This window comes from Macrotis lagotis, chromosome 7 (genome assembly GCF_037893015.1).
Source record: "Macrotis lagotis isolate mMagLag1 chromosome 7, bilby.v1.9.chrom.fasta, whole genome shotgun sequence".
Lineage (NCBI taxonomy): Eukaryota > Metazoa > Chordata > Mammalia > Peramelemorphia > Peramelidae > Macrotis > Macrotis lagotis.
The window spans coordinates 74169419-74188668 of NC_133664.1; the positions used below are offsets into that span (position 1 = coordinate 74169419).

A 19250-nucleotide genomic window follows, 5' to 3' on the forward strand; every position below is an offset into this window, starting at 1 on the left:
CCTATTCTGATTCCTACCCCATTTCTTACTAGCTCTGAAGGTTCAATTGGCATTCCCTTCATTTCCCATTGGCACTTCAGGATCTTTGATCTGCCATCAACATTTGGCAGCCTCTCCTTAGAGGTTAATACCATCTTATTATATTATCATCCTTTCTTTAGTGTTGTCACTGCTGTCTACCATCTTCCTTTAGTCTTTTCTTGTTTCTCTGTGTGTGACTGGCACTGCCTTCCTTCTCTTCCCAGCTGCCTGTAGACATGAATATCTCTGGTGATGGCCCTTTGAACAGGCTGTTCTCAAATTTTCTTGAATTTCCTCAAGTCTTGTAAATCTCCATATCCCATTCCACTTTAGTGGTGGCATCTTTATCCCTGTCCTCACTTACCTGATGCTTCATTTGATACTTTTGACTACCTGATTTCTTCCTTTTAATTTCTTCTTTTCTGCAATCCATAGCATTGCAATTTCATCATTTTACTAAATTTCACTATTCATTTTTTGCTCTCTTACCTCATAAGGCTGAGTATTTCCCAAGGTTCTATTTTTTCCCTTGGATCTTTATTTTTCTCCATGATGTTTTCCTTGGTGACTTCACCTATTCCCTTAACTCAAGTTGGCACCTAGTATCATAGGAAGTGCCTCTCTACATGACATTCTGATAGTTTTTTCTCTCTTCCTTTAATGTCTTAACAAGAGATTTGGATTTTCCACTGTCTGCCAGATTGTCTACTTGATTGCCCCACTAGCATCTTGAACTATGTAACTATCTTAGAGTAGTTTAAAGGCATCTAGATGGTGAAGTAGATAACTCTGGACTTGGATCCAGTATCTTTGCCAAGAAAACCCCAAATGGGAAAACATAGAGTTGGATATGACTGAAGCAACTGAACAAGATTTATAAAATAAATTTTCTACAAATACTTACAAACAGTTTTGTGAAGTATTTAATAAAGTAGTATCATAGCCATTTGATATGGTGATGAGAAAGCTAAAACTCAAAAGTGATTGCTGCCAGGATAAGATTCAGACACAGGAGAGAAACCCAGGTCCCCTGGCAAGACTGGCACTTTTTCTGCCTCTCTACCTAGATGTCTTCACAAATTCAACATTGCCAAAACAGGAATCCCTATGGTCTCACCATTACCTGGGGTCATAATCTGAGTAATTTTTCTTTCTCTATACTCCAGTATAGTCCAGTGTGCTTTATGGTTTCCCCCTCATTATCTACCCTTTCATTTGCACTATTAAGCTATCACCCTCCTGTAGGTCTTCTTTTCTCACCTTAATTTTTGTAATTTAACTGCTTTAGTACCTGTATTTTCAAACCATTTTTCATGGAGATCTCTGCCTTGTCTTCTACTAATGCATTGCCTCATTCACTTCAATCTTCTGTTCAGAAACCCTTTAGTGGTTTACCTCTCTGTACTTAAAAAAAGTATAAATTCTTTATTTTGACATTCAGTGTCCTCTCTTTGTGGTCTGGCTGCAACCTACTGTTCCATTCTGACTTCATACTAGTCTCCTGGTGGATTCTGCCTTGTAGTCAAGCTAGATGATGTCTCATATGCTGCTTTTGTTCTGTCTTTTAGCATCTCTGTGCATTTGCTTATGTTTTCGTACTGCAGCCAATAGCTTTACTTTCCTCCTTCTCTATCAATTAAATGTGTTCTTTTTTCTTTAAGGCTTATTCCAGCCTTCAAGACCCAGCACCTGCTCAGTGTCTGATATATGGTAACCTAAAAGAAAAAATATATATAATACAGTTATAATTTTTAGGGCAGTGGATGGAGGGCCGAACTTGGATATTTATTGAATGACTGTTGACTAAACCCAGATTATAGATGAAACCTCTTCTGATTCTAAAGCATTATAATTAATAATAATATCAAATTATGTAGCAATTTAGAATTATTATTTTATTTGATCCTCTCAACTCTGGAGCATAGGGGCTGTTATTTTACAGTTGAAGAAACTGAGACAAGCAAAGGTTGAATGACTTGCCTCGTAATTACTAAGTATTTGATTCTGGATCTGATTTTAGGTCTTCTTGACTCCAAGCCCAGCTCTCTATCCACTTTGCCACCTTGTTTACTAGATTTATGCAGCTGAAAATGATTTCTCTCTCCTCAAATTCTTCCCAACACTTTGCCTAGATCTCTCATTTCATCATGAAAGACTCATAAGTCTTTCTTATGACACAGTAGCATAATACTACTGCAGTTAGCTCCACTAACTTCTTTTTATTTATTTGTTCCTTTATTTTTCCAACTACATGTAAAGAAGTTTTCACCAATCATTTAGTTTTGAAATCCAAATTTTTCTACTTCCCTCCCCACTTGCCTCCCTTTAACAGAGTCATCTCATATAGGTTAAACATGTATAGCTATGTTAAACATACTTCCATATTAATTATTTTGGCTCTACCAACGGCTGTGCCTTTATTTTTAACACAAAGCATATAGGAGGTACTTAGTAAATATGTGTTAAATAAAATCTTTTTAGCTGTTAAATTATTAAGCAAAAAACACAAAAGAAAGATTTCTAGAAACTGAGAAAAACTGAGCTTATGAGTTTGTGTTCCTTGCCTTTTTTCTCTTATAATGTCTCAAATGCCTTTCTCTTGCTTTGTAGTGAACTAAAGAATGGAATGGGGGGGGGTCTGGGCTATTAGGTCAGTGAATGGGCTTTTTTCTTTCATTTTGATTTCAACTTTTAAGTCATTATTGAGATAATTTAATAAAACATTGCTTTTACTTTTTGACTTATTGGTTAGGATAGTAATTTATTGCTGTTCAGTCATTTCAGTCATGCCAGACTCTACATGACTCCATTTGGGATTTTCTTGACAAAGATGCTAACTGTAGTAGCTTTCCATTTACTCCACCTCAATTTACAAATGAGAAAACTGAGGCAAACAGGGTGAAATGACTTGCCTAGGGGTCACACAACTAATGTGTGACCATGGGACCAGATTTGAATTCATCTGTGAACCTGATGGTCTATCCACTGTACTACCTACCCTGCTTAGACAGAGATTCATCAAGCTCCAATTAAAATTTTGTGTTTAGGTTGCTGATTTTCACTTTATTGGGTGGGGGGAACAAAGGGGGGGGGGGATGTTGTTCCATTGTTTTCTATAAAAAAATGATTTATATTTTTGCATATTCAAGAAGCAGTTGTTAGCCCTGCCATTGAAAACATATCCTTATTTTAAAAAAAAATTGTTTGTCATTTCACTTTAAAGACTCAGGGAATTGAAGAGATTCTTCAATGTTATTTATTTTTTTCCCCCATGACTGACTCTACTCTGGCTCTCTCTGTCCACTTTTAGGTCAATAGGCACAGTAGACGTCAGAATAGCTCTTTAGTTCAGATTAGATGGTCATGATAATGTTTCTGGTATCCTTTCAGCCAAGCATAGCTCTGTTTATCTTGTATTGAAACAAAATTCTTATTCACAGGTAAATAGATTTAACCTTTACTTGTTTAATTTTTAATGTTTGTTTTACCCATTACCTAGTATTAGTTTCCTACAACTACTTTGGGGGAAAAAATGTTCCAAGTTTTTCAGCATCATCAGCTGAAATTCTTTGGACCTTTGTAGATGGAATTTTAATGTTTTCTTTCTTTCTTTCTTTCTTTCTTTCTTTATTTCTTTCTTTCTTTCTCTCTTTCTCTCTTTCTCTCTTTGTTTTTCTTTCTCTCTCTCTCTCTTTCTTTCTTTCCTTCTTTCTTTTTTTCTTTCATCTCTCTCTCTCTCTCCCTTTCCTCTCTCTCCATCCCCCCATTCCTTCCTTCTATCTGTTCTCTAAAGAAGTGAGTGTATTATATTTGTTTTATTGACAGTGACTGTACAAGTAAGAAATCAATTGTTGTGTCATTCTGGACTGTCTGATACAAAGGTAGGGTCAGGTGAAACAAACACCAGAAAGTGTCTGAGGGGACATAGTAACAATTTTGAGCTAATTCCACTATCCCAAGGTCAGAGTCATCACCAGGTACAATATGTTAGACTGCTTCCTTGGAAACTATCAAGGGGATCATATCAGAAAGTGACTTAAAATAATATTCTGTCCAAATTTCAGGAAAAAACTTGATTTGACTCTTAAGATATGAAAGTATTCAAAAACACTGAGAATTCAAATAAGGGAAGAATGAATTGAAAGATCACTTAATTATTTTAAAACTATACATCTTTTTTTATAAGGAATCTTTACCAAATAATAAAATCTCTAATATAATCTGTCTTTAAGAATCTCTGCCATGACTAGTAGAAAGTTGTCATCTAGCCTCAGTGTGGAAGACCTCTAAAAAAAGAATCTGCTTGTTCTGCTCTTGAACAGTTCTAAGCATGAAGGATATTTCTCTTATGTCAGACACTTAAGTGTTACAAAATTGTGAGTTTATCAGTAGTCTCATTAAGGTTAAAGTCAAGCAAAACTATAAGTATAATGCCTCTTTGAAGACAAGGGATACTTTTCTAAGTAAGGGATGGGATGGGGGGGGCTGAATTAAAATTTATGTAGTCTAGGGCATGGTGTTAAACTACTCTTGCCTTCCATATCATTCTGCTGTTGGGGCAGCTAGATGAAGCATGGTTAGAGCACAGACCCTGAAATCAGGAGTTGAAATCCAGCCTCAGACACTGTGTGACCTTGATCAAGTCACTTAACCCTGATTCCCTCACATCCAGAGCTATCTCCAGTCATCCTGATTCATATCTGACCACTTGACCCAGATGGCTCCGGAGGATAAAGTGTGACTGGTGACTTAGCATAGCGCCCCCTCACTCAAATCCAGTTCACTTGTATGTCATGGCATCCCCTCTCTGATGTAATGGTCTTCTTCAAAAATGGACAAACATCATTATCACTCTATTGAATTAGTGATCCAGTAAGAACAGCAACACCTCCAAATCTTCTTTTTCATAGGCACTCCTCTTTCCTGTATGTGTGGAATAGACGTTTTTCAATCCAAATGTAGCATTTTAATTTTATTTAGGGATAGGGAGTTAATATGTGATTTCAGTGGTTTAGAGAAGTCCTCTTCAGTGATGAAACTGTTTGTAGCAATAGGTCAGGATCCTCTCTGCACTTGATAATCTTATATAGTTCTTGGCGTTCTGGGACATGAAGCCACTTGCCCCTGTCTCTTAGGTTGCAGAGACAAGGTTTAGACTAGATTTACCTGGCTTTTAGACCAACTTTTTATCCTCTGATCCCATGCTGCTTTTTTATATTAGTGTATTGCTGTTATATTTTTTAAATCTGCATTTTGACTCATGAAATTTGGCTCATTATTATAGCCCATTGGATTTTTTTTGGTCCCTGATTCATCTGCTTCAAAAATTCTCTTGTCTTCTACTATTATTTTGTTTATAAGAGGTTGCATGTGACAAAGAGTAGGAATTTTATGAGTATTATTATCCTTTGTTGCAGAATTTACATGATCTTCCAAATGTAGGAGGCTAGAATATCATAGAACAAGAGGTACAAAAATAGGCAGGAGAAAATAAATGGGAGACCAGCAGGCGTTGCCTGCCCAAGTGGGTTAATTGTAGCTTTAGTGGCATGCTGATTACCTTTAATGGACTGTAAAATTCATTGAATAGATGTGGTTCAACAGAGGGAAGAAAATCAGGTCTAGATATTCTTTTTACCTAACAAGTTTTCTTTAGCACAGAAATAGAGTGCTGAATCATTTAAGAGCCTGAAAAAGATCTAATAAATTGTATAAATTGTGAAGCTTTTTATGTAACAGGTATTCAACTCCCTGCTGTCTCTAACACTTTTTTCCTGATGGGGAAAAATGTCTGGATTGTAGTATATAGCCTACTATATTTCACTACGGCTGAGCATGGGTTAGAACTTGCTGTAACGAGGCTCTCCTTGGGTATTTAACCGGTGAGGATAAATCTCAAGATGATGGTAGCAGTAGCAGCAGTAGCAACAGCAGAAGCAACTAGCACTGATATGGGGGTTTTAGGGTTTTTATTGCACTTTTCAACTGTTAACTCATTTGAACCTCACAATAAGGTAGTTGATTTTACCATCCCCATTTCACAGATGAGGAATCTGAGAGAGAGATTGTTTAGATCAGGAAGCTAGTATGCATCTGATGCAAGACTTCCTGGCTTTCTACTGGTACTCTATCCACTGTTTAACCTAATTGTTAGTATAATGTTGATTGTCTCCTTATTTTAGTTTGTTATTTTTTGTTGTTGTTGTTTTTGTATCATATATCCATACCTTTAACTTTTCCTCTTGTTATCTTTTGTAACAACAAATAAAAACCCCAAAGTGGTGTGTGTGTGTGTGTGTGTGTGTGTGTGTGTGTGTGTCGGGGAGGGGCAGTTCACCCAAACTGATCCACATACCAGTGTGGTTTGACTTTGTATACATGTTCTATAGCCATAATTCCCCATCTCTTTGAAATTCGGAGGGATAGTGTATCTTCTCACTTTTTTTCCCTTCCTGACCCTTTATTTTAAAGCTATTCTGATCAGGAAATGTAGATACATGGCTTCTTTCAAATTACAGATGAACCTTTTTAAGATCAGTCTATTTACTATTGTTGATCTTTTCTTCCTCTGGTCAGACAATAAGTGCATTTCAAAATGCATTTGTTGAATTAATGGATGAGGAGGTAATTTGTTACAGAAATAGCTATTGAATAGCTAATGAATGAGATGGATCCCAACTGGCCCCAAGACACTAATTTAAGCTGACATTTTTCTTATGATGGAAGATAGAAACTAAAAGGGACTTAGACCTTATCAATGAAAGATATTTATGAAGTACTGTTATTCACCCAGGCCTGGACTCTGTATATCAACAATCTTTGTTGTAGTTTTCTTCCTATAGTCTTTATCTTTAAGGTTTTTCAAGAGGATTCCAACCAGTAAGAAAGAGATATTGCCTATCTGGGAGGTGGTGGGAAAGTAGGCTTTATTTTAGGTTGTTCTAATCTGCCAAGAGGACAGTAAAGATAAAGGTTTTTGAATGACATGTTTAAAATACATTTTTTTTTCCCTCCAGAGAATTTTCTGTGGGCCTCCTTTTCTACTTTGACACTGAAAACTTCCAAGTGGCACTCACCCACTAACTGTAATAACCCTATTGGATTTTCATGCTTTTTAATTAAATGTTTCCTGGCTATTTATAATTATGGAATAAAACACTGTTTTCCACTCTTCCCCCTCCCCCCTTCATCAATCTGTGACCTGCATCATTGTGAAGGCTGGGAACTTCTCTGTCTGTGTCCTTATGCCAGACAGTAAGTACTGTTTCCTATTTTTATGATAGTCACACATTGGGTGGCCTGATTTACAAAATAGAAGGGACCATATTGCTGATCTTAGATTTCTTTGAATACTAAGAGAAAAATTCTGTCATAAGATGCAGTATTTCCCAAAAGTAACTTAATTTTTTCAGGTTAGTAAAAGGATACAATTAAGAAAACAAATGAATAAATGAACAGCAGAATATACCTTCCAAAGCAAGCTACCCCTCCAACCCAGTAGGGAAGAAAGCTTACCCTGGGCACAGGCATATCAACCAAAAAAAGAAAAAAAAGGAGTTATTTGTGTCTGAAATCACCCATGAAGGAAAACTATAAAGTACTAGGTTCTGTGAGGGAAATCTCACAAAAATGGTATTTGAAGCTGTGGAGTCTTCTGAGGACAATCCCAGCCTTGAATACTTTCTGAGGTACTCAAGCTTATGGATCTTCTATCATCCTCTGTCTTTGGGCAATATGCCACTTGACTTGCTATTCACACCCTGCCCTTTTGTTGGACACTAGTTATTCTTCTTGGTTAGCACACCTGAAAACATTAAGATTTCCTCTGAAGTTTTCAGGTTCTAAATTTGCTCAATAGCCAGCAAAATAGGTCGATTTCTTTTTGTTGGGGTAAAGAGGGAATTATGTCAATTCTGGAATAAAAAATGTAGACATCTTGTTATTTTGAGGCAAAACTGATCCCTGGTTGTCAATGGTAGTTTGTAATTGGTAATGGCAATTTATAACCTAGTCATTGGTTTTTAGTGAATTACCTTTCTCCTCCTCTTGTATCCCTAGTGCGTAATCTGGGGAATATGTACCAGAGACCACCCTTCATAAACGTCCGTTTATTGATGATTGTTTTCTTTCATATTATAGTTTGGAGAAGAGTATAAATTGCTAATCCTTGATGGCATCTGAGAAAATGGGAGCATGACTCAATCAATAAGCATATGTTAGTATCTGCTCTAGCCTTGAGCCAGGGATATAAGTACAGACAATGAGACAGCCCTATGAAGAGGATGTCATTCTTCATTAGGGAAAAAAAATCCTTCAGAATATATAGGGTGACCCAACTCAGATTTGATTGCCCTATGTTAAATATTCTAGCACTTTGCTGGGAGCAGGGGATGATATAGAGGGCTGAAAGATGGAGGATCTAGACTTCCGATTTCAACATGAAGTAGCAGAGAGAGAGAGAGAGCCCTGGCCTTGGAGTCTGAAAGATTTGGGTTCAAATCTCGCCTTAGAAGATTCACTATTTAATTCTCATCTATAAAATAGGAGGGCATCTAACCTCAAAGGATTGTGAGAAGTTTGAATGAGATAAAAAAATGTAAAACTATAAACCTTAAGATTATGATTATCATCATTATCATTAGTATGGAGAACTCCAACTCCATTCATCAGTAACTACAAGTTTCAGGGAATTTTTCTGGATGCATTTGCATTCTCAGTACTTACACACTGCCCTGAATGTAGTCTTCTTCCTTCCATCCATGATGACCCTTCTATTTTCATATAAGATAAGAATGTTCAGTAGGAGGAATCCCTCCTGCTAGATTAATTGCCTTATTATTGACTTGAATTTTGAAATGAAATGGACTGTTTAAATATTCTTTGTTTCTGTGATTGGCTTAATTCAAGTTTTATTAAACTGAAGCCATTCTCTGATGCAACCGTTCTCTGATGGCAGTGTTCTGAAGCATCGTTTATTTGGTTTTTACTCAGTTGCTTTTCTGAATGCAAATCTTGTCCATCCGGCTGCCTATTATCTATCCTTCCCCAGTTCAGTAGACTTGATTAAATTCTAAATAACTCTCCCTTGGTGGCAGCATCTCAAGTTTTAGCATTAGTTGGGCTTCAGATTTCTTTGTATCTTTGTGACCCAGGGAAGCTGAGGTATTCTCTTTCAGTCTGCCTAACCTTAGAATCACTGAACCTTCAGAAGTCAGGTTTATTCAAGAGGCAGTACAAGTTCAAAATGAGGTGGAAAAAGAAAGTTCTAGAATGACTTTAAATTTTTTATTTCCCATTAAATTTTTTTTCTTCTGGTGTATAAATTAGTAGCAGAAGAGAAAGTCATTACCAATTGTATATATATAGTCTAAAACTGATCTGAAACATGTTGTAGGGAAATAGTTTAATAGCATAAAGTTTTTTTTAATGATGAATTCAACTGGCATAAGATAGTTGTCTGAGTCATTATCAGCAGCATTGTGCATTGCATTTATTTTACAACTCTACTTTTAATTAAAAATGTTTATTTGAAATGGCATTTGCCTGGGACTGATACTGCAAATAAGATTTATTTTTTCACTAACATGTCACTTTAGTTATAGAGCTTAAGTTGTTCCAAATGTTTTCTGAATGACATTTGATGTTAAAAATCTTTTGAGTGTCTTTTTCTCTTCCAGAACTGGTGGTGGTATTGGAGGTAGACTTTGATTAGTGAGATCTTTGCCCCAAGATAGAAGTTTGTACCAGGGCAGGAAATTTGAGAATATTTATATTTCTCCAAGTGAGAAAGGTCATTGACAGGTTTGGAGTGGGGAGTGGTCTTTGCAGATGGTGTGAGGGAATTCTCAGATGAGGGAACTTGATTGCACAGACTGAGAGTGCCCTGTAATGAATTTTGTCCCACTTAGGACTGGCGAAGGAGGACCCAACTCTGTAAAACTTTTTTGCTTTATGTAGGCTTAGGAAGATCTAGGGTCAGATGTGACATCAGACACAATAGCTATATGATCCTAGACAAATCACTTTGCCTCAATTTCCTCATCTGTAGAAAGTGAACTGGAAAAGGAAATGACATACTGCTCTAGTATCTTTGTCAAGAAAACCCCACATGGGTCATGAAGAGTCAATCTTGTCTCAATAACAACAAAAGTAGGAAGGAGAAAAGAAAAGATGGATTTTTACTTAAAACACTCAATTTAAAAACCATTGTTTCCTGGTAAAGTTGAACTTATAGAGAATAATTTTTAGTGTCCTCTGCTTCTTTTATTTTCTTTTCATAATATCTTTTCTCCACTTGGACTAGGCTTGAGATCCATGACAAGTAGCAGCTATGTATTATTCTGTCTTCCTTTTATTCCATATAGTGCCTTGATGTAGGGCCTTGTTCAAAGAAGCACTTTTGAATGAATGAATGAACTCATCTGGGCTTATGCTCAATGGCACATGCAAATAATCACAAATAGGAAATATAGACAACAGAAGAGAAAAATTAAACCAATGCTGTGCTGAATGAATATAAAAGTGCTTATATTAGGGCCTTTCATTAGATTTAATGATCAAAATTGATTACATTATTGTGGTAGGAATGCAGGAGAAAATAGTGTAAACAAAAGCATTTTAAAAACTGTAGGTAAGATGGCATTGCTGGAGAGTGACAAATGGTGGGGCTCAGAGAAGTTCTTGACTTTTTCTAGCTCAGTCTGAAAAGGTTTTTTTAGAGTTTTGGGGTTTGAGAACTATCTGATAACACTGTAATAGAGGAAACATTTTGGACTCAGGAGACCTGGGTCTAGAGCCCAGCTTTAACACTTATTTTTCCTGGTACAAACTTCCCATCTTGGAGCAAAGATCTCATCAAAGTAAACCACCCCCCACTTGCTGGAGCTAGAGAAAAAGACATTCAATAGATTTTTAACATCTATGTCATCTTATAACCCCTGAGAACTTCAGTTTCCTTATTTATCAAGTGGAGATCCCCAATTTTACAGTTATTTTCAAGAATCACATGATGTGCTCTGTTAATATTGGCCATGTATAACATCTTTTCATATCTTGCTAGAATTCAGGAATAGAGTAGAAAACAGTAGTTAAAAGATTATATTTTTAAATCAATTTTTCCCAATTATATACAATAGTAGTTTCATCTTGCAGTTTTGAATTTTGCATTTTCCCCCCTTCCTCCTTTCCCTCCCCCTCCCCCAACAGAAAGTAATCTGATAGTCTTTACATTGTTTCCATAACATACATAAATCATTTTGGAGTGTGTTGAAAGAAAAAATATATCCTTAAGGAAGAAAATATTAGAGATAGCAAAATTATGTAATACACAAGATAAGTTTTTAAAAATTGAAGATAATAATCTTTGGTTTTCATTCAAATTCCACAGTTCTTTCTCTGGATACTGATGGTATTCTCCATCACAGATTTCCCCCACTCTTCCAATTGTCCCTGATTGATGGAGTGAGCAAGTCTATGAAGGTTGATCATTACCCCATGTTGTTTAGGTGTGCAATGTTTTTCTGGTTCTGCTCACCTCACTCAGCATCAATTCATGAAAGTCTTTCTAAGTCTTTTGTGAAAATCCCATCCCTCCTGGTTTCTAATAGAGCAATAGGGTTCCATTACATACATGTATCACAGTTTGTTTAGCCATTCCCCAATTGATGGACATCCCCTCAATTTCCAACTCTTTGCCACTACAAACAGAGCTGCTATGAATATTTTTGAGCAAGTGATGTTTTTTTTTTTTTTTTTTTTGCAAGGCAAATGGGCTTAAGTGGCTTGCCCAAGGCCACACAGCTAGGTAATTATTAAGTGTCTGACACCGGATTTGAACCCAGGTACTCCTGACTCCAGGGCCAGTGCTTTATCCACTGCACCACCTAGCTGCCCTGCAAGTGATGTTTTTACCCTTTTTCATGATCTCTTCAAGATATAGACCCAGTATTGGTATTGCTGGATCAAAAAGAATGCACATTTTTATTGCCCTTTGGGTAAAATTCCAAATTGCTGCACTTTCAGTTCCCAGCTCCACCAGCAATACCTTAGTGACCCAGATTTCCCACATCCCTTCCAACATTGTTCATTATCCTTTCTGGTTATAATGACCAATCTGAGAGGTGGGTACCTCAGAGATGCTTTAATTTGCATTTCTCTAATCAGTAATGATTTCTAGCAATTTTTTCATATGATTATATATAGCTTTGATTTCCTTGTCTGAAAATTGACTTTGCATATCCTTTGACCATTTGTCAATTGGGAAATGGCTAATAATTTTTTATAAATGTGACTCGGTTCTCTATATATTTTAGAATTGAGTCCTTTGTCAGAAATGATAATTGTAAAAATTGTTTCCCAATTTGCTACATTTCTTTTGATTTTGTTAGAGTGGTTTTGTTTGTGGAAAAACTTTTTAATTTAATGTAATCAAAATTATCCAGTTTGCTTTTTATTATGTTCTCTATCTCTTCCTTGGTTATAAAATGCTTCCCTTTACATAGATGTGACAGGTAAACTATTCTGTGTTCTCCTAATTTGCTTATAATATCTTCTTTTATGTCTAAATCTTGTACCCATTTTGATCTTATCTTGTTGTAGGGTGTAAAAATGATCTAATCCTAGTTTCTGCCATACTATAGAAGATTGTATCATTGACTCTGGATGAACTAGTACAAGCCCCTCAAAGAACTGGCTTCATATAGTGAGAGTAGGTAAATGGCTCCCACTTGGCTTGAAACCCCCATCCTCAAAAGAAACTATGATTCCAAAGTCTAATTCTGGTCTAGATAATCTGGTTTGCTACAGTTCTAGTAGAAACTCAGGAAAAGAAGAATATAAAATCATTAAAAACATTTCTTTATAAACTGGAAACTTTTTAAAAAAATGGAAACATTTTCAGCATCCACTAGCAAATGAGCATCCTCCCACTTGCCCTTTTCCCTAAGGACAGACTGCTTTTGGGATGAATCTTTTTTTCACATCCCTATTTGTTAACTGGGAAAAACAAGTCAAAGTCTTGAGGATCAGCTTATCAGAAGCTCTGCTGTCTACATTCCCTTGTTATCTTAGCTAGCAAGCTTGCTCATCTGGTTCATCCTTAGCTATATTTCTGGTCATCTACACAATTTGGAATCCCCTGAGGTTTATCTTTCATGCCTATACACCTCCTTGGTTGTTCTAGGCAACTGTTAGGCTATAGAACCCAAAGCACCTAAATTCACAGGAACTCAAGCAGGTTCCCCACTGAGGCCCATGGGAAATGTAGTCTTCTCTCCTAGACAAGTCCCCATTACACCTTATAATCATTTTAATTGAAAATAAAAATCGTTATTTTATTTTTAAAATCTACAGTCTAATGGGCAGCTAGATGGCGCAGTGGATAGAGCACTAACCCTGGAGTCAAGAGGACCTGAGTTCAAATTGGATCTCAGACACTTAAAAATTATCTAGCTGTATGACCTTGGGCAAGTCACTCACCCATTGACTTGCAAAAACAAAAATATCTCAAATCTTAGAAGAGCAAATACAAAAACCTGAGATCAACAATCCTATCAGGATTTTCATGAAGTAAGGGTGAGGTACTAAGTTTTCAAAATAAAATATCATTCATTTTGACATGTTTTACTTTCCTCTAGAGCTACTTTTTGAAGATATATTAGGAGATAAGATGATCATTTGCTTTTTGTTTTTGCTTTTTTTTAATCTCTAGAAGGCAACATCTTAAGGCAAATAAAAATGTTTAATATTTTCTCAGTAGGACAATTTCTATTTACTTGAATCTGCTTGTTCAAAAAGAGTAGTTTTTTTAATGGATAGCAGCATGTCAGTGGAATATGGTTCCCATGGTCATGTAGCCTTAGCCAATTATCCTGAGGAAATGACAACTTTTCCTTCCCTTTTCAGGGATGGAAAGAAAAATTCGTGTTTTGGCTCAAGGACTCTACTGATCATTAATCAGCATTCAGTACTACTTCGCTTCTCCAGTAGTCATCCATCAAACTCAGCTATCCAGATTATAGCTAAAAAACCAACAAGTAAGCGGGAAAACAAATCTCCATGAAGTCAAGATAGATGAAAAACCCATGTGTTCTAACTCTAGCCCTGGACTCCTAGCTGGTATTCAAGCCCTTACTCAGAACCCATTTCCATTTTCTTTGGGTGACATCTAAACAAAGAAGGCAGTTATTTTTCCAAACTGGAACAGGGAAGCTTTGCTTAAGGTAGGTGTATTAAAATCAGTCATAGTTCAATCAAAGGTTAAAAAAAATCAATGATTATTTATTAATTGCTTGCTGAGTGCCATATATTGTACTTGGTGCTGGTGATACATATATAAAGAATGAAAGGATCCCTACTATCAGATGACAGAGTCAGTGACAGCAGGAAAATAAAAAACTACTACTGTTAGAAAAATCAAATACAAGGGTTCTGGAATTCAACATATGCTTGAGGCCATTTACAAAGATGCGGGGGATCTTACCTAGATCTTCACATAGGCTAGGGACTACATCTTTTCTATAATTTAGTTCAATTATTTTTAGTAATGGTGACTTATTGGGGTGGCTGGGTGGCACAGTGGATAAAGCACTAGCCCTGGAGTCAGGAGTACCTGGGTTCAAATCCGGTCTCAAACACTTAATAAGTACCTAGCAGTGTGGCCTTGGGCAAGCCACTTAACCCCATTTGCCTTTCAAAAAAAAAAACTAAAAAAAAATGGTGACTTATTAAATAAGGAAAAGTTAAATTGTTTGCTTCTTTCTTATATTGTACTTTAAGAAGAGAAATGTTATATACTTTAGAAAGATTTTTTAAAAGTTTAAAATAAGGAAACTTGGAGCCCCCAAAGAGTGAGCTTTGGTTTTACTACCTCTGTGCTACTGAAACAACCTCCAAGTTTGAGTTTTCTGAATCTTTTATTTCCATGAAGCATTTTATTCTTTATTGTTGCAACTTAAAATACCAAATTTGGAAGGATTTCTTTTCAGTAAGAATCCTGAGGCACCAAAATACATTATTACTAAGGGACTTGAAGAGTTTTCTCTGGAGATTTAAAGGACCAAGAAAAATAATTGTGTCCCTTGCCTAATAGTGTGAAAGGAGTCTTGCCTGGAAATTGAAGAATAGCCCAGGCAAATGTTCACCTTGTACAACTCATTATGTGACATGATCTGGGTACTTATAGGTACAATGGCAGGAGATTGCTTCTGGATTTGTTGTAATGTTATGAATAAGAAAACTTTGATTGGACAGATTTTTTTCTGCTATTACAGACACTTTTGTTGGATAAAGCACCGGCCCTGGAGTCAGGAGTACCTGGGTTCAAATCCGGTCTCAAATCCGGTTTAAATAACAGACATCAATCAGTGAAACATTAATTAAATTCCTAGTTTTACATAAGTGTTAGTGTTCTCCCTCTACTTAACTGTTTTGTATTTATTCTATAGATTTAGACACGTTCTTCTTATTTCCTTATTAGAAGTAGGCTTCTTTGTCAATAGGGATTAATTTTGTTCTTTCCCTTTGAAAATCCCCAATTCCCAACAGTATTTGGTACATAGTAGGCATGTAATCAATACTTTTGACTATACATACTGTATGCTCAATCCTAGGTAAGGAACTGTGGGGGATACAAAAGAAGCATAAAATAGGATCACTACTCAAGGAGGAGTAATTCACAGCCTATTCTGATAATTGAGGCTTAGAATTTGAGTGTATGGAATGAAATGAATCAGTGTGAGTATCCACAGTTTAGGAGAAATGGAAAAACTTTATTTTTTAGGATTAAAATTGGCCCCATATGCCTTTGAGTTTAACCTCCTTCTCAAAGCCAAAGTTTTGAGGTTTTAAGAAACCATGAAACAACAACATGGGGAAAAAAAGCAAAGGATGGAAAACTTAGCATACATGTCCATGAAGTTTAAGGATATGTATGCCTTCTTTAACATTTGAACATGTAAGGCTTGAGGCTTAAAAGATAGAATTTGGATTGGAAAGAGATGTTGCCAATGACTTGATAGTAGGAATGAACATGTTACATGGTTGAGGTCTCCTTAGTAAATTATAAACATTGTATTTTTAAGTAAAAAAAAAAAGCAAAGCAGAAACCCTTTTCTAATTTGTATATAAATCAGTTAAACAAAGGGACATAATGCAATGACCTAAATGGATTAATTTTATATTTTGAAAAATATTTTTATTGAATTGATTCAAATTGTTATCTGGTGTAATTTGGTCTCTCTGATCTCTTCTAACTCTGAGATTTTGTGCTTCTTCCAATTTAAATTCTCCTTCCAGAAGTGCAGTTTGCAAACAGGTGTGTCTTCTGAAGGATACCCAGAATAAAGGGCCTTTTGCATTTTTCTTGATTTCACAGGTTAGGTGGTCATAGTTAAAGAATTTCTAGTGGTTATTTCTAGTGACAAGTATTTCTGTACTTAGCTAGTCTGGTTCTCTGACTTGACTTGTAAAGGCCATGTGTCTATGAGATTGAACTCAAAAACCTTTCCCAAGTGGTAAAACTTGACAGAACCTGTGGTCCGCTGGCATGATCCTTGAGAATTCACATTTACCTAATTGTCTCCTTATATAAGAAATGACTTCTGTGGGCATGGGGTTCTTTAGATCATATAGATATTAGAAGGGTTTCTTTGGATAGATTTTGATAGACATCTTTGAAAATACTTTGGAGAGTTTATAGAGCTGCTCAATTTTAAATTTTTATTAATTTTTAATTTATTCCCTGCTTTATTCTTTTAAATTATTAATTTCCCCACACCAAACAACATGTATGTGTGGGTGGGATGGGGTGTTTTGAGTTGTTACTTTCTGTTGAAAAGCCAAGAATCTGGGGTGGCTAGGTGGATAAAGCACCGGCCCTGGAGTCAGGAGTACCTAGGTTCAAATCCGGTCTCAGACACTTAATAATTACCTAGCTGTGTGGCCTTGGGCAAGCCACTTAACCCCATTTGCCTTGCAAAAACCTAAAAAAAAAAGCCAATAATCTTTCTATCTTTCTGCTTGATCAACGTAAGCATTGTCACCTCATGTTCCACTGTTAAAGAAGGCATACATATCTTTACAGTTCATGAACATGTATGCTGTTTTCCACCCTTTGCTTTTCTCCCTGTGTTGTTTCATGGTTTCTAAAACCCCTAAAGCTTTGGCTTGAAGAAGGTGGTTAAACTTAATCCTAAATCTAAAGACTAAAGTTTTTCCATTTCTGCCACAAATTCTGTGTGTTGCTTTATAACAGTCAGTTTGTAGTTGTTAGCAAAGCATTAAGATTTATTTTTATTATTCATTTTAGAGAATTGAATAGGAAATTCGAGTATAGAGCAATGAAACTCTTTTCCCTTCCTACTAAGGAGACCCCCCCCCAACATATAGCAACTCATGCCTCTAATTCATCAAGAGTCATCTTGTTCACATATTTTACTTTTCTTTTGGAATTTTCTTCACAGTCAGTTTCCTAGCCACAGAAGAAAATAAGGCATTAATTTTAGAACATCAGTGATGGGTTACTACTTTTTTTCCTGACTTTTCCCCTTTTAATCCTGATGAGCTCCAGTCCTCCCTGCCCTTCCACAGTACAGATGATTCAGTAATTTATGTAACTATAACCAATGTAGAGGATTCAGCCACCCTAGGGTCTTCTTAAGAAGGACTGTGTCAGGGGTGTCCAGTGCTGAGAGCAGATAGACTGAAAGCAAGGGTTGGGAAAGTAGCAAAATCATTTGACCTAGTACTGTCAAGGCACATAGCAGGGAGACTCAATAAATTCAATAAATCTAGGAGTTCTTTAGGGGTGAATGAATTAACTATTTGACCAAATATAGCAAGGTAATTTTTGTATGTCTCTCAAATGATGTTATAAATAACCAAATGATTTTTGGCAGAAAAAAGTTCCCTACCCCTGACTTAGAACCATGAAAAGTCAGTGGGAAAGTGACTCAAGACAAACGTTCCCCTTTGGGGAAGTTTTCAGGGTTAGGATATGGTCTTAAAATGTCCCATCCCTCCCTGTGGATGGCAACTAGTCGTCCTGATAAAACAGAAGCAGTTCTTCCTTAGGCTAGGACCTGGTATGTTAGTAGATAATTAGTAGATGCTTTTTGATTGTTAGATTACTAGTTGGTTAAAGATATCCTGGAGGATCGATGTGTTCCCCATGTTTGAGATTGTATTGCCTTTCAACCACTTATGGATTTCACAGGCTTTTGTGGGTTATTTTAGAAACCAAACCGCCATTTGTAACTTTGTTTCTGTGGGAAATAATGGGAGAGTGCTGTGACCCTGGGCAAATCATTCAAGCAGTCTGAGCCTCAGGCAATTCTTTAAGATTTATGATCCATATCATCTTCCATAGAAGAAGCCTTTCCCTGTGTCCCTTCCTTCTTGAGGAATTATTGTTATATACACATATTGCTTATTGCACATATAAAGACATATATGTGTGTGGTAGATATGTGTGTATGATACACACATACGCACACACACACATACACACACACACACACACACACATGAATAGCTACCACACATAGATACATTCAGTCTTGTTCTGACTCTTTGTGACTCTGAGATTTCAGCATGCCTATACTCAATGTAGAGATTTTTGGTAAAGATGTTGGAGTGGTTTGCCATTTCCTTCTCCAGTGGATGAAAGTAAACAGGGGTTAAGTGATTTGTCCAATAGTGCTCTATTCATCTATTCATTGAGCCCTTTAGCTGCATATATATATATATATATATATATATATATATATATATATATATATATATATATATGTATATGTGTGTGTGTGTAAATGTATATAAATGTATATAAACCAAGACATGGTGGGGGAGGGGAGAGAGAGAGAGAGAGAGAGAGAGAGAGAGAGAGAGAGAGAAAGAGAGAGAGAAGCAGAATTGGAGGGGATTGTTTTTTCTGTATCTTTGTTTCCCAGGGACCTGGCACTTAGTAAACAATTTAATAAATATAAATTTATTGAGAGATTTGAGAGTGGATTCTTGACCACTTTCCATAATGTAAGCTCTTTAAATGGGGACTGTTTTGATTGTTGTCTTTTTAACCCTACACATTGTAGGTGCTTAACAAATATGTACTTGTTGAATTTAAGAAGCTGAATCTTAAATAAAATAATAACATTTATACTTTTTAAAAAAAGATTTAAACTATTAAATATGGACTGGAAAGGCAAAATGTAAAAGAATTATCTTAAAATAAT

At 36.1% G+C, this 19250-nt stretch overlaps 1 protein-coding gene across 8 annotated transcripts in view; it reads left to right on the forward strand.

Moving 5' to 3' along the window:
* The window catches only part of CCNY (cyclin Y), a 319673-nt gene that overhangs the window by 196355 nt on the left and 104068 nt on the right, over nt 1-19250 (forward strand). For 5 of the 8 annotated variants that reach the window (XM_074193202.1, XM_074193198.1, XM_074193199.1 and 2 more), the window contains exon 2: nt 13924-14240. The exons of the other annotated variants lie outside the window; for them this stretch is intronic. The gene's annotated coding sequence lies outside the window, so the exon portion shown is untranslated. The remainder of the gene's footprint in view (nt 1-13923; nt 14241-19250) is intronic. 8 annotated transcript variants of the gene reach the window in all.